General features: G+C 40.3%; 1 protein-coding gene across 2 annotated transcripts in view; it reads left to right on the top strand.

Moving 5' to 3' along the window:
- The window catches only part of CAMK4 (calcium/calmodulin dependent protein kinase IV), a 253,686-nt gene that overhangs the window by 130,631 nt on the left and 107,653 nt on the right, over positions 1 to 15,402 (top strand). The gene's annotated exons all lie outside the window — the stretch shown is intronic.

The raw sequence follows: 15,402 nt of genomic DNA on the forward strand, positions 1-15,402 counted from the left end.
GCTGTGGGGGAGAGAAGTAGGGAATGGAAAAAGATTTAGAGTTTCCAGGTAAACTTTGCTTTGTATACCTGTCATGTTTGCAGAGATATATATTTAATCTCCAATCACGTAATGTATCACTTAATGTACTAGAAAAGCTTGCTATTTAAAAACACCCAAATGAAACACAAATAGAAGCATTTGTTAAAGAAGTCATCAGCTTCTAACTTGATTTTCAGATGGTGCTTTTGCTTCAGTAAACTGCAATCAGACAAATGCTAATGTATCTGGGACTTAATCTGCTCATCTAAAAAGTTTATATTTGAATAAGAAGGAAGGATTTTGTTATCATATTGGTTTTTGTTTTTTTTCCCCTTACTTGTAGATGAGCTGAGGGGGCAAAGGTTACTTAGGCTCATCTCCAGTAAGTACGAAATGCCAAGGTGAGAGGTCAAAATTCAGATACCAGTATGTAATACTGGCATTTTATACTCTGGTGCCTCAGGGAGGATTTGTCATTGTAATGCCCTACTTATACTTTCTGTCCTTAGGTAAATTTCCCCTTATAAAACCACGAAAGACAGTATATTCTTTTGTAGTGAATCCTTCCTTTGTCAAATTTTATGTGAGCAAATATGTGAAATATATATACTTCTGAAAACCCAGCTGTAACATATGCTGAGAAGAGACATATCATAACTTTTGAAATCAAATAATACCTCTTTGAGGCCAAGGTTTTTTTTCACAAAGGCAACTTAATATCACCAGCTGTTGATGTATTGTCTGGCACAGGGAAATTTTAGACTCTCATGTAATGAGTAAGAGAATAATGGCACAAGGTATTCAGTCAAATAGAAGCAGAATGACATTTTGAAACAATCTGTTAGAATTTAAGGCCATTCAACTAACAAGAGCAGTGTAACTGAGGAAGGTAGTAGTTTAAATGGCAGTTGCTCCTAATAAGCTCTTTCTTCTGAATTTCCCATTTGCTGTAGGCGATGATTCCAGAATGCAGAGGGATCTTTTCCTCAGTAAGATTTGAAATTTTCTCTTAAATCAATTTCTTATAGTCACAAAATGTATTTGAACTAAGGAGTATTAAAATTTTATGAAAGAGAATTTTCTATTAAACATCTCAGTTCAGTTCAGTTCTGTCACTCAGCCGTGTCCGACTGCTTGCGACCCTGTGGACTGCAGCATGCCAGGCCTCCCTGTTCATCACCAACTCCTGGAGCTTGCTCAAACTCATGTTAAACATCTACTTTTATGAAAATTATTTAGCATGCTTTAGCAGTGGTCACACAAGAGATGTTTTTGGACTTGGTTGTATCTTTTCTTAATGGTTAAAAAATTGTCAGTAAAATTTGTGTGTGGTTATTTTATTTTCATAGTTGAGGAAACTATAAAAGGCACTAGCTATATAAACATCTAGGAGAATAAGTATTCAGAAATGACTTGTGAATGCTCAGAATTGCCAAGGACAAAGGGTTGATTTAGTCAGTATTTGCTTATGTCAAAGATCTTTGGATGAATTGGAATAAGTGATAAGTGAAGACATTTGGTAGGTTCATGACTCTCATTCACTGGGAAAGTAAAGCTCAGATTTGCCCTGCCTGTCTACTCTTCTCCACCTCCCATGGAAGCATCTTCCTCAGAAGACAGGCAGAAAGAAGATGTGGATGAGAAGCAAGTGTCAGATGGCGCTGCAGAGCGTCGCTGTGAGGCAGAGGTTGTCAGACACAGTTATTGAGGTGTCAAATGTAATGATAGAAATCCCTGGAGAAGACTGAGCTTTGAACATGAGTTAGCTGGATTCCCAGCATTGTCTCCCGGAATCAGCCTTGCCCAGAGATGTGTAAGCGAGAGGAATAGCAGGCAAAACCCCAAAGAGCAGTTGCCTCAGTGTTTAATTCTATAAGGTCACGAAGACAGAACTTCCTTCCCCAAAAGAAATGAGCAAAGCCTAAGAATCTATTTATAGAGGGAAAGTAACGCAGGGGAAGTGAAGTATTCTAGCAAATTCAGTTTATGATCTGCTCTTGAGGGGGAAAGGGGGGTTCAGAAAACTTGAACCATTTATGAAATCTATTTATTAGATTGAGCCACATAAAATTTCATCAGTTAAACTATTCTTGACCTATAAAAATGACAGTTATGTGGTTCAACTGACAACTTTGGGGCTACTATATTACTTCACTGGATAATTCCTTGGGTCCTCATTTATGACCAGCCCTGAATTTAAGAGATTTGAAAGATTATTTACATCTATCTATCTATCTATCTATCACTTCTCAACTATCTATGAGGATTCTTAGGTTTGATACAATAAACTACCATAAACTGGATGGCTTAGAACAATTAAAATTTTTTTTCCAGCTTTGAGTTCTAGAGTTCTGAAATCAGCGGGATAGCAGGGTTGGTTCCTTCTGCGGGCACTGAGGGAGCCTCTCTCCTGACTTCTGGAGACAGTCAGCGGTTCTGGGTGCTCCTTGATGGGCCGTTGCATCTCTGTTTTCATCACGTGGCAGTCTTCTTGCATGTCTTCCTACCATCGTCCCTCTCTGCATGTCTGTGTTCAAATTTCCTTCTTATAAAGACATCAGTTCTGTTGGATTAGGGGCCCACCCTACTCCAATATGAGCTCATCTTAAACTAACTACTCATATTTACAACAACTCATTCCCAAAGTCTCATTTTTAAGGATTAGGGGTTAGGAGTTCAACATATTTTGGAGAGGGATACAATTTCACCCAGAATACTATCTATAAAATAGCACCTCTAAGGTGAATTTCAAAATATTCCATTCAATAATCTATCTGAAGTTGAATAAAATTTTTGTCACAATGAAGAAGCTAATGAACATAAAACCCATCCATTTTATAGGTGATCAGATTCATATATAAATGTTTTTAAGTCAAAGAAAACTTTCCTATTTCTTCAACAAGTTAATTATTTGATACCAATAATCCTCTTTCCTGGGATCTGTTAAAGAGATTTTCAGGACAGTTTACCCAAATTTCATTTTGTGGCAATATTATGTTACTTTCTCATAGCTTAACTAGGAAGGATTTAGTTTATATTGGCAGTAAGGGACTTATTCCCCCTATAAAACACTCTGATTATCATTGCCAACCCATTAAGAACTCATATGTCTGGGTAAAAGACAAAGACTCTAATTAATCTATCAGAAGTCAGACTAAAGCATCTGCTCTCACGAATAAATCCATATTCCATCAGTGGATAGACACAGGACAGAGTTGATATGATAATAAACATAAAGTAAATTGTAACATTCAGACAGTTGGGTATTTTGGCTAATAAAACATTATTGCAGGAAATAAACAGTAATTATAACAAAAATATTTTAAATTACCATATATTTTATGTTGTTCAGCAATTCAATAATGTCCGACTCTTTGCGATCCCATGAACTGTAGCACGCCAGGCTTCCTTGTTCTTCACTATCTCTCGGAGTTTGCACAGACCTCGTGTCCATTGAATCAATGATGCTATCCAGCCATCTCATTCTCTCTCACCCCCTTATTCTGCCCTCAATCTTTCCCAGCATCAGGGTCTTTTCCTATGAGTCAGCTCTTCACATCAGGTTGCCAAAGTATTGGAGCTTCAGCATCAGTCGTTTCAGTGAATATTCGGGGTTGATTTCCTTTAGAATGGGCCAGTTCAATCTCCTTGCTGTCTTAAGACTCTCAAGAGTCTTCTCCAGCACTACAATTCGAGAGCATCAATTCTTCAGTACTCAGCTTTCTTTGTGGTCCAACTCTGACATCAGGACATGACTAATAGAAAAACCATACCTTTGACTATATGGACCTTTGTGGGCAAAGTGACATCTCTGCTTTTTAATATGGTGTCGAGATTTGTCATAGCTTTTCTTCCAAGGAGCAAGCGTTATGGCTTGCTTCATAGCTGCAGTCACAGTCTGCAGTGATTTTGGAGCCCAAGAAAATAAAATCTGTCAGTATTTTCATTTATTCCCTATCTATTTGTCATGAAGTGATGGGACCAGATGCCATGATCTTCTTTTTTTGAATATTGAGTTCTAAACCAGCTTTTTCCTTCTCCTGTTTCACCCTCATCAAGAAGCTCTTTAATTTCTCTTTGCTTTCTGCCATTAGGGTGGTCTCATCTGCATATCTGAGGTTACTGATATTTCTCCTGGCATTGATTCCAGACAGGAGAAATCTTGATTCCAGCTTGTGCTTCATCCAACCTGGCATTTCACATGATGTAGTCTGCATAAAAAGTGAAAAGTGAAAGTGAAGTCAGTCGTGTCTGACTCTTTGCGACTCCATGGACTGTAGCCTACCAGGCTCCTCCATCCACCCGTGGGATTTTCCAGGCAAGAGTACTGGGGTGGGTTGCCGTTTTTCTTCTCCAGGGGGATCTTCTCAACCCAGGGATCAAACCCAGGTCTCCTGCATTGTAGGCAAATGCTTTTACCATCTGAGCCACCAGGGGGATCCTACCGCCAGGCAGTCTGCATAGAAGTTAAATAAGCAGGGTGACAATATACAGCCTTGATGTACTCCTTTCCCAATTTTGAACCAGTTCATTGTTCCATGTCTGGTTCTAACTGTTGCTTCTTGACCTAACTGTTGCATAGAGGTTTCTCAGGATGCAGGTAAGGTGGTCTGGTATTCCCATCTCTTTAAGAACTTTCCATAGTTTGTTGTGATCCACACAGTCAAAGGCTTATTGTTGTCAATGAATATATGGATATAATACCATGTTCTTTATCTATAGATAACTTTCATTTCTAGATTTAGAATACATTAATAATGACCAACATTATTAATGTCTGCAACTTAGTTTCAAATAATTCTCAACCAAAAAATGTGTGTATGTGTGTGCACATAAGGGGAGAGAGAAAGAAAATATGACAGAAATCAATAGTTACTAATTAGGACAATATACTAATGTTCATGCTGGTATTTCAAAATTTTAGTGTATGAAAAAATTCTCCTAACAAAAAATTTGTTTTAAAACATACTTTACCATTGAGATCTTGTTCAACTTAACTTTTCTTTGGCCATTCAGAAAGTGTTTCAAGATCTTACAGTTTCTAAATGTTGTGATAAACAACAGTGACTCTATTATAGAGGTATTGAAGTGCCAGAAAACAGAAAATGGTATTAATAGTTGAGCCAGCTTTTTACTGTACTGAAACTCCTGAGCGCTTCCAGAAACAAGATCCATTTATCTCACTGCATTGTTAATGAGGATAAAGCTTCGATAGTAGTGAAAGTGAACAAGAGGGAAAATGAATTGAAGGGTTCTTTGGGTTGTTTGGACTTCCCTGGTGGCTCAAATGGTTAAAAAAAAAAAATTGCCTGCAATACAGGAGACCCAGGTTCAGTCCCTGGGTCGGGAAGAGCCTCTGGAGAAGGAAATAGCAACCCACTCCTATAGGTGGTTTATTTTGAAATTTTTTTCAAAATAGCATTAGAGATCCTTGGACCAAAGAAGTCATCAAGTCACTTGAAGTGGCATGCCTACTCTCCTCCTGGGAAGAGTATCTCATTTTGTAACTTTTTATTTTGAAACACAGGTTCACAGCCAGTGCCATCTCTGCTGCCCATTAGTAACTCGCTACCTTGCATGTAAGGACTAACATCAGGGGAACTGCAGACTTTGTAAAGCAAGTCCAGGGTAAAGGAAACAAGTCTTGCCATTTTCTTTCACTCATGAGCCTTTTGTCATCTCCATTTCATGTGATATTTAGAGGAAATTGAAATAGAGGAGAAGGATTTTCATAAGCTACATCCTCAGGTGGACAACCTTGGGATATTAAAGGATTCTGACAGGACATTGTTGGTATTACAAGACTTTTGAAAATGCTGAACTTAAAACTGTGTAGAAGGAAAAAATAGATTCAAGAAAGTGTCAAAATTGGAACAGATTAAGCAGATGGAACCTTCAGTCTGGACTGACTTTTGCTGAGTTAAATGGAATCACAACTTTTGAAGAATTTTGGGATAATAGAGGAACAAGTCATAAACATCTCTTTTCCTAAGAGTACAAACCTTGGGGTGTGTGTAAATAATCACACTTCAGCTGTATCAATATGACTCATTTTCAGGAACTGGTTGAGATTTAAGAAAATTATGATCATCAATCATTTATAGTGTCCCTGGAGTTTTGGAGATAAATATTTGAATTCTGAAATCCTGATGACATTTATAGCTATGTGGCTCAGCCCTTAAAATGACTGCGTTCCGTTTACTGTAAAATCCTTCTATGAATACCCAATATGGAATCTAAGGTTAGTCTCAGTGTGTAGATTCAGAGATTACGACTCTGAGAGCCCATCTCAGTCTCCTGACTCTCCATAGGAACGGCTTAGTTGTGCGGTGAGATCATGGACTGTGGAGCCAAGCAGCCTGAGTTCAGGATTACTTCCGCCATCACTATCTGGACGACTTTACAGCAGATATGTGCATCTCTTAATGTTAGTTTCTTCATCTGTGAAATGGGTTTAAGAACATCTAGTTCATGGCATTTTACTAACAACTACAAAGAGATAATTTATGTAAAATATTTCTCAGTACCTAGGGAGCATATAATAAATGGTGAGCATTTTTCTATTGTTAATTGTAATAGGTGGGGTCACAAAGAGTCAGACACAACTTAGAAACTGAACAACAACAATAACCACACAGGTATCTTATATCACAATATGGCATCCGGTCCCATCACTTCATGGGAAATAGATGGGGAAACAGTGGAAACAGTGGCTGACTTTATTTTTTGGGGCTCCAAAATCACTGCAGGTGGTGATTGCAGCCATGAAATTAAAAGATGCTTACTCCTTGGAAGGAAAGTTATGACCAACCTAGACAGCATATTAAAAAGCAGAGACATTATTTGCCAACAAAGGTCTGTCCAGTCAAGGCTATGGTTTTTCCAGTGGTCACATATGGATGTGGGAGTTGGACTGTGAAGAAAGCTGAGCACCAAAGAATTGATGCTTTTGAACTGTGGTGTTGGAGAAGACTCTTGAGAGTCCCTTGGACTGCAAGGAGATCCAACCAGTCCATCCTAAAGGAGATCAGTCCTGGGTGTTCACTGGAAGTTGATGCTGAAGCTGAAACTCCAATACTTTGGCCACCTGATGGGAAGAGCTGACTCATTTGAAAAGACCCTGATGCTGGGAAAGATTAAAGGCGGGAGGAGAAGGGGATGACAGAGGATGAGATGGCTGGATGGTGTCACAGACTCGATGGACATGAGTTTGAGTAAACTCCGGGAGTTGGTGATGGACAGGGAGGCCTGGCGTGCTGTGATTCGTGGGGTCACAAAGAGTCGGACACGACTGAGCGACTGAACTGAACTGAACTGAACTGAGTGCTATCTTATTCTGTGTAATTCTAATGTTTTCATTAGCTTTATTGAAAACTAAGCAGTGAGCCACCATATATGCTGTATACTGCTGTATGAATAAATTATATCATTTTGGGAGTCCTTTTAAAATAATCTGCTGAAAATGGATATGTGTCTTTTTAAAATTAATTTTTATTGGCGTAGAGTTGCTTTACAATGTTGTGTTAGTTTCTGCTTCACAGTAAAGTGAGTCTACTATACATATACATACACCCCGTGTTTTCCGATCTCCTTCCCCTTTAGGTCACCAGAGTACTGAGCAGGGTTTCCTGAGCTATGCAGTAGGTTCTAACTATTTATCTCTTTTATACATAGTATCAATAATGTATATATGTCAATCTTGATCTCCCGATTCATCCACCCCCTATTTTACTATTATTGATAAAATTTATTGTGATACTAAAGATTTCTGGTCATATGACCCCATACTTAAATCTTGGATGCCCATGATTCCTAGATTCAACCCTCCTGTTTTATTCTGATTCTTGACGTTGGAGCACTGTCTCTTGATCTGTAGTGAGGAACGTGTTCTGGGTCTAAATGTTGTCATATTTTAGTTATTATAATATAAAGTTACCTATAGATTACTGGAAAAGCTTTTCTTGAATAATTTAACATTCACTTGGGAAATGTTTCTAACTTTTACAAAATTTTCATTAAATGCCCAAAGGCTAAAAGAGGCTTTTAATCTCTTCTCAGCTGGTTGAAGAGCTACACATTGTGCTTTGCTGGTCATTCTGTGAGTTAGTCTTTAGCTCGTCTTCCTCTTTCCTGATGTCCTTACGAAGTAGATCTTGGAGCCTGTAACTGTGCTGCCGCAGCAGACTTTAAAAGGTTGCTCTAGACTGAATTGCAGAAAGCACGCAGGCCTACCTCAAACTCTCAGTAGCTGGATCTCTAGGACATCTCCATTAGAGGAGTTTTCAGCTTCTTCAGTTCTGGAATGGAAGTAATGCCATTGATTCCACTCAGTAAACTGAAGGTTACCTGCTCTTATCTCTTTCTGTCTAACCTTTGGGAACATGGAAAACTGATCATAGGCCATTTGCTCTCAATTTCTGTGACATAGGTAAGAATGATGGCTAGGTTAATCTGGGTTAAAGATATGCATCTATTAAACTTTGCTAATACTTTAAATGTAGCTACTTTGAACCACTCATAGGTAGGCTCTAGAAGTGCAGTTAAGGTCGCCCTTGGTCAGTGATAGCGAGGACAATGATAAATCACTAGCTCAAATAGACTTTTTGGGCCCAATTGAGGTCTCAGAACACATTAAGGAAAGTAGCTTGCAGATAACAAGCTGTGTCAAGTGAAGTGAAACGCCAAGCGTTCTGTCTGTTGGAACCTATTGATTTTCATAGGGGCTATTGCTATTAAGCTAGGTACCCTGGAACAGAAACAGGGATATTTCTATTGAGTTTGTGACAAGTATATGTCTACAAGAGAAGAGAGATAACTGGGTAGAATGTTAATCTTGGCCTGATTTGTATGCTTTACCATTCAGAGATCCACTTGGAAGTCTGGATGTTCTTAGAGAAACTTAGTCATTCTAGTTTGATTTTTTTTTTTTTTTTTGATAGAAACGCTGCTGGAATCCATCACAATTCAGCTCACTTATCTATCTTCTCATTATATTGATCTTTCACAGGCATTTTGTTGCTTTTTAAAAAATAACACCATAATTTAGAGGCAAGCTGGTGCAAGGGGAGTATGTGTACTAAGGCCGCAGCTCACGGAACGGCTGCCGTAATTTACCCCCAAGAGCTGGGGGCGTAGAGTGCAAGTGTTCATCACTCAGGCGTGTCCGGCTCTGCAACCCCGTGGACTGTAGCCCACCAGGCTTCTCTGTCCATTGACTTCTCTAAGCAGGAATACTGCAGTGGGTAGCCATTCCCTTCTTCTGGGTATCTTCCCGACCCAGGGGTTAAACCCAGGTCTCCTGCATTGAGGCAGATTCTTTACTCTCTGAGCCACCAGGGAAGCCCCAGGGGAGGAGGGAGAAAGAAAGAGACGGAGAAGGGGAGATACTGAATATACCAGTCCTGGTCTGTGTGCTGTTATCCGAAAGAAACATACTGTGCCCTTATACCATCTACTCAGGTTATCACGTTAAACCCTCTAGGACTTTTATAAGTGGTGAGTGGTTGGATGGTCTTCACCCTTTCTATGAAGTCTGTGGAGCAGCAGCAGGAGTGACTAGCCCGAACTAGAGGAAATCTTAGAGGGAGAGCTTATGTCACCATTCCCTAGCAGAAGATAGAGACGGAGCTTCATCAGAGACCTGAGTGCGGAAGGTCTGGTAACCAGAGGAGAGGTGCAGAGAGGCTGAGAGGAGCTCCGGGACGGAGAGCTGGGGAGCGGAGCGGACGGACCACAGCCGGAAAGGAGAGACAGGATGAGCCTGCAGGCACACTCAGGATCCCTGACGTGTGAGCTCCGGGAGGGAGAGCTGGGGAGTGGATGGGCCACGGCCAGGAAGGCCAGGAAAGCTGGAAGAGCTGGGAGAAGCAGATGAGCCTGAAGGCGCACTCAGGATCCCTGACTTGGTGAGGAGGAGAAGGGCTGTAAGCTTAGTGCTCACCACGAAAAACATTCTAATAAGTTTTGATTTTTATATTTATTTGTGGTAAAGGTTGAATAATGGTCAAAGCTGCATCTATCCAGAGAATGTAAGAAGAGAGGAGAGAAAAACGGCTAAGAGGAGATCAAGTCCTGGAACTCCAGACTGTCAATCTGCTGAGAGAGAAGAAATGAATGACTGTGTGCATAAGATATTGGTTAGAAGAAATCCAAATAATTTTCAGTATTGAATTAGCTTACAACAGTTTGTTTTTAAAGAAAGTGTTCTCAGATTACCATATGCCAGTTCAGCAATTTTAACAGGAAAGAATAAAAATGGGAGCCACACTTAATTATTCAGCAGTCTGTAGTAACCCCTTTCATATGTTAATGCAAAAATGCTTCATGGGAATTTTCCCTGGAAACCAAAAGACTCAATAGCATGGAGTCCTAAATTTGAGCCCTTTCTGTTTGATCCCAGCTAGGTCCTGAAAGAGAAAAAAGGCTAGAAAAAAAGGAAGGAATGATCGTGGCCCCGATCTGGTACTGAAGCTAGATACTGCTCCTTGCTAATCTGATTAAGGATGAAAAAGCCTTTGTGGACTGACACACAGACACCGAAGCTGAGTGCAGATCAGGTCACTCTGCGAAACGGGACTTCCTGTGAACAGAGAAAGCAAGCAATGTGTTTCTTTTCTAGATGCTGTAAAGCCTTAGGTTAGTGAGTGTCAGTATGCAGCGCCCACTAACAAGTGAAAGATAGTAATGGAGCGTGTAATGGGCACCGTTGCAGGCGTGGCTGCCTTTGTCTTTCTGTCTCATGCTACACCGGCCACACGATGGTCCCACTGGTGGCTGTGTATGTGGCGTCTTTTCTCTCTTGTCTTTTGGGTAGACAGGATGCCGATGGTCCCGCCGGAGGCCGTGCGTATGGAATTCCAGTGTGCCCTCCGTTCCAAGTGTCAGTATCACAGGGTACGTTTAGTTAAAGCTACTCATACTTGAGCTCTATCCCAGAGGTCTGAAAAATGTATCAAATGGATAGGTATATCTACAATGCTTTTTGCCCCACAGGATACCAGGCTGTCACTGGGAGGATTTTCCTCTGAGATTTTGATATCAGGACAGTTTAGAACTATTTTTCCATTATATCATCAGGACATATTTGGGTGTCATGATCAGTTTCTAGGTGTGACAAAAATAATGAAGTAGTATAGGCTGTGAATGACTTCTTTAATTGATAAATCAAAGTGAATCCAAGTTTGCTATCCTCATCTTTTAAATTTTGACATATTTTTTGAAGGGGAATATGGATGAGTGTCATGATTTACCTACCATATTTATATCTGCATAAAAGAAGAAATTTAAGCATCCTTTATTTTCTATGACAGTTAAAATTCTTCCTGAATCTGGTACCAACTGGGTATCTGAGGGGAAAGTACTTAAAAGTTTTAGACAAAAATATCTTAGTTTTTTTTCGTTTGAGTCTCTTTTAGCTTAAAAGAATTTCTCTAGGGTAAACATTCAGTGTAAATCCAGCTCTGTCTTGGAGCTGTTTCTCTGTCACCCGCTCTTCCTACAGTGGCTTCTGGGTTCAAGGGCAGCTGTCACCGTGGAGCGTGGCCCCTTCCGTGACCACAGGGCAGAGGTACACAAGGCCACTGCCGGCGCTGACCCCCGGGACGGGGAGGTAAGGGCGTGGCGGCTGCAGACGGCCGTGGAGCACATCAACACACCGTGGGCATGAATACAATCAGACACTCAGAGGAGGACAGGACCACCCAGTGCTTGGATCACAGGCCCTTTCCACAGCATTCCTCGCACCCTGACAATCCTGGGGACTGTTAGCAAGAGAGGGAGCGGTGCTGGATCCGCAGCATGGAATGTATGCACATCTGCCCAGTCAGTCAACGTGGGGCTTTATAGCTGAGCCATTCAGTCCAGAAGAGACTGGAGAGCACACTGATGGTGCATAGAGGACGTACACATCACTGCATAGAAACGGACTCTGAGAAGGACTGAGCCGGTATGCTTCCACTGTTGATTTCTGGAAGCATCTGATCTCTTCAGGAAAATGAAGCTCTGGGTTAAGATGTTAAGATGATTCCTCACCAAAGAAGGCAAATCCAGCTTTATGCAATGAGAGAGAATACCGCCGTGGAGCAAAATCAACCGGGAGTTTTTCTACAGACCTTAAATCATTAAGATTTGTAGTATCTCATTCTTACTGGAGCCCTAGAGCTTTATGATGTTACTTTTAGGATCATTTAAAAGTCTTTTTTGTCTATAGCATTTTCTTTTCCTTTTTAGAGGAAGTTTTTAGCATTTTTGAACAATTTTAACTGGGGTATCCGAAAGTCTTAATTATCTTAGAGAGATTGTCAAGGAGCTAAAGAGCATCCAGGTGTTCCCCTACTCAAAGCTATCCTCAGAAAGGTATTCAACCCCAAGATGGTACTTAAATGCTAGTATTTCCAGGATCACTTTTTGTCTTAGTTATTTGTTTTTTGTTCTTTGACAGGTTACAGTCATAAGTGTCTTGAATATCTAAATTCTCAGTTTTGTGTCTCGTAGATGATCACCTAGTTTTAGGATCAAAGGGAGAATTCAGGCCTCTGAAAACACACAGTGTTCTGCCCTTCACTTCAAATGGTTTGGGGATTGTACCACCAAGTCATTGCTGTCCAATTGAAAGCAATGTAAAATGAGAACTGAATTTTGCTGTTTTCATGCTTCCTTAGTAATTTGTAAAGTGCTTTGAAAAGTACTGCCTTGATGGTGTGAAAATGACCAAAAAGAACAAAAGGGACATGACGAATTTGTTCCAGCTCTGTTAGAACTTGAATGTCTATAGGATCTGGCTGATCCCCAGGTCTGTAATAACCCAGGTGTTACCGTGATGGTCAGCAGTAATTAATAAACATAAGAAATGATCTTGAAGCTTCTATGGAGCTTAAGTAAAGTAGTACAGCTCTCATCCCAGTCTTCAAAAAAAGGTGAAGGACAAAAATAAACTCAAAATGGATTAAAGATCTAAATGTAAGACCAGAAACTATAAAACTCCTAGAGGAGAACATAGGCAAAACACTCTCCGACATAAATCACAGCAAGATCCTCTATGACCCACCTCCCAGAATATTGGAAATAAAAGCAAAAATAAACAAATGGGACCTAATGAAACTTAAAAACTTTTGCACAACAAAGGAAACTATAAGCAAGGTGAAAAGACAGCCTTCAGAATGGGAGAAAATAATAGCAAATGAAGAAATAGACAAAGGATTAATCTCGAAAACATACAAGCAACTCCTGTAGCTCAAAGATCTAAACAGACATTTCTCCAAAGAAGACATACAGATGGCTAACAAACACAAGAAAAGATGCTCAACATCACTCATTATCAGAGAAATGCAACTCAAAACCTCAATGAGGTACCATTACACGCCAGTCAGGATGGCTGCTATCCAAAAGTCTACAAGCAATAAATGCTGGAGGGGGTGTGGAGAAAAGGGAACCCTCTTACACTGTTGGTGGGAATGCAAACTAGTACAGCCGCTATGGAGAACAGTGTGGAGATTCCTTAAAAAACTGGAAATAGAACTGCCATATGACCCAGCAATCCCACTTCTGGGCATACACACCGAGGAAACCAGATCTGAAAGAGACACGTGCACCCCAATGTTCATTGCAGCACTGTTTATAATAGCCAGGACATGGAAGCAACCTAGATGCCCATCAGCAGACGAATGGATAAGGAAGCTGTGGTACATATACACAATGGAATGTTACTCGGCCATTAAAAAGGATTCATTTGAATCAGTTCTAATGAGATGGATGAAACTGGAGCCCATTATACAGGTTGAAGTAAGCCAGAAAGATAAAGACCATTACAGCATACTAACGCATATATATGGAATTTAGAAAGATGGTAATGATAACCCTATATGCAAAACAGAAAAAGAGACACAGATGTACAGGACAGACTTTTGGACTCTGTGGGAGAAGGTGAGGGTGGGCTGATCTGAGAGAACAGCACTGAAACAAGTATACTATCAAGGGTGAAACAGATCTCCTGCCCAGGTTGGATGCATGAGACAAGTGCTCAGGGCTGGTGCACTGGGAAGACCCAGAGGGATAGGATGGGGAGGGAGGTGGGAGGGGGGATCGGGATGGGGAACACATGTAAATCCATGGCTGATTCATGTCAATGTATGGCAAAACCCACTACAATATTGTAAACTAATTAGCCTCCAACTAATAAAAATAAATGAAAAAAAAAGGTGAAGGAATGTGTTTAAATCTGAATTCAGAGAGGCATCAATTCCCCTCTTTGACTGCCATTCAGCAAGATTATATTGGACATAGTTTAGGATTTTAATAAAACTGTCTTCAACTTTTAGGGAAAAAGGATAAATAAAAACTATATTTTCCTGCTTGTTAGACATTTTTCCTTACTAGCACTGGAATGCTGTCGTAGATACCTTTATTTCTATGTTGTTTGTTTTCATTGGATTAATTTTTATGGAAAGACTTAGAAAATTGGAAATAGAAAACTGGGAAATGTTTACCTTGCTTTTACAAATTCTTTCAGGAACGACACTGAACGTCTACCATGGGCCAAGAGATTTTGTGTATATTCTCGTTTAATCCTTATAACAATAAAATGTGTAGGATAGCAATTATTATCCCCATCTTATCCATGAAGAAATTGAAATAATCCTCACATGGGATAAGAGACTTTATAAAGGGCTCTAAATGGTAGGTCCAGAATTCAAGTTAAATTTTTTAAAAAAGTACAGCCAAGGATGTTCATTACAGAATGACTTACATTAGTAACAAAATGTAAGAAATGTTTAAAGTATCTAAGCATAAGTTAGTGTTAGTCACTCAGTCGTGTCTGACTCTTTGCCCCTCCAGGGACTGTAGCCTGCCAGGCTCCTCTGTCGATGGAGTTCTCAGGCAAGAGTACTGGAGTGGGTAGCCATTTCTCTCTCCAGGGGATCTTCCCAACCCAGGGATCAAACGCAGATCTCTTGCATTGCAGGCAAATTCTTTACCATCTGAGACCCCAGGGAAGGGCTATCTAACCATTAATGACACTGGGCCATTAGGAAGCTCCTTTACATTCTGCTTATGAACACTGGCGGTGGTCTAGTCGCTAAGTCGTGTCCAACTCGTGCAACCCCATAGACTGTAGCCCACCAGGCTCCTCTGTCCATGGGATTCTCCAGGTAAGAATACTGGAGTGAGTTCCCCTTTCCTTCTCCAGGGGATCTTCCCAACTCAGGGATCGAACCCATGTCTGCTGCATTGCAGGCAGATTCTTTACCAATGGAGTTACGAGGGAAGCCCCTTACGAACATTAGGTAGTCATAAAACTTTATGATCTTTTCAGTGAACATTGTAAGAAACAAAATTGTATTTCCGTTTCAAATATATAAGGAAATATGCACAATTTTTAAAAGT

This window comes from Cervus elaphus, chromosome 9 (assembly GCF_910594005.1).
Source record: "Cervus elaphus chromosome 9, mCerEla1.1, whole genome shotgun sequence".
NCBI lineage: Eukaryota > Metazoa > Chordata > Mammalia > Artiodactyla > Cervidae > Cervus > Cervus elaphus.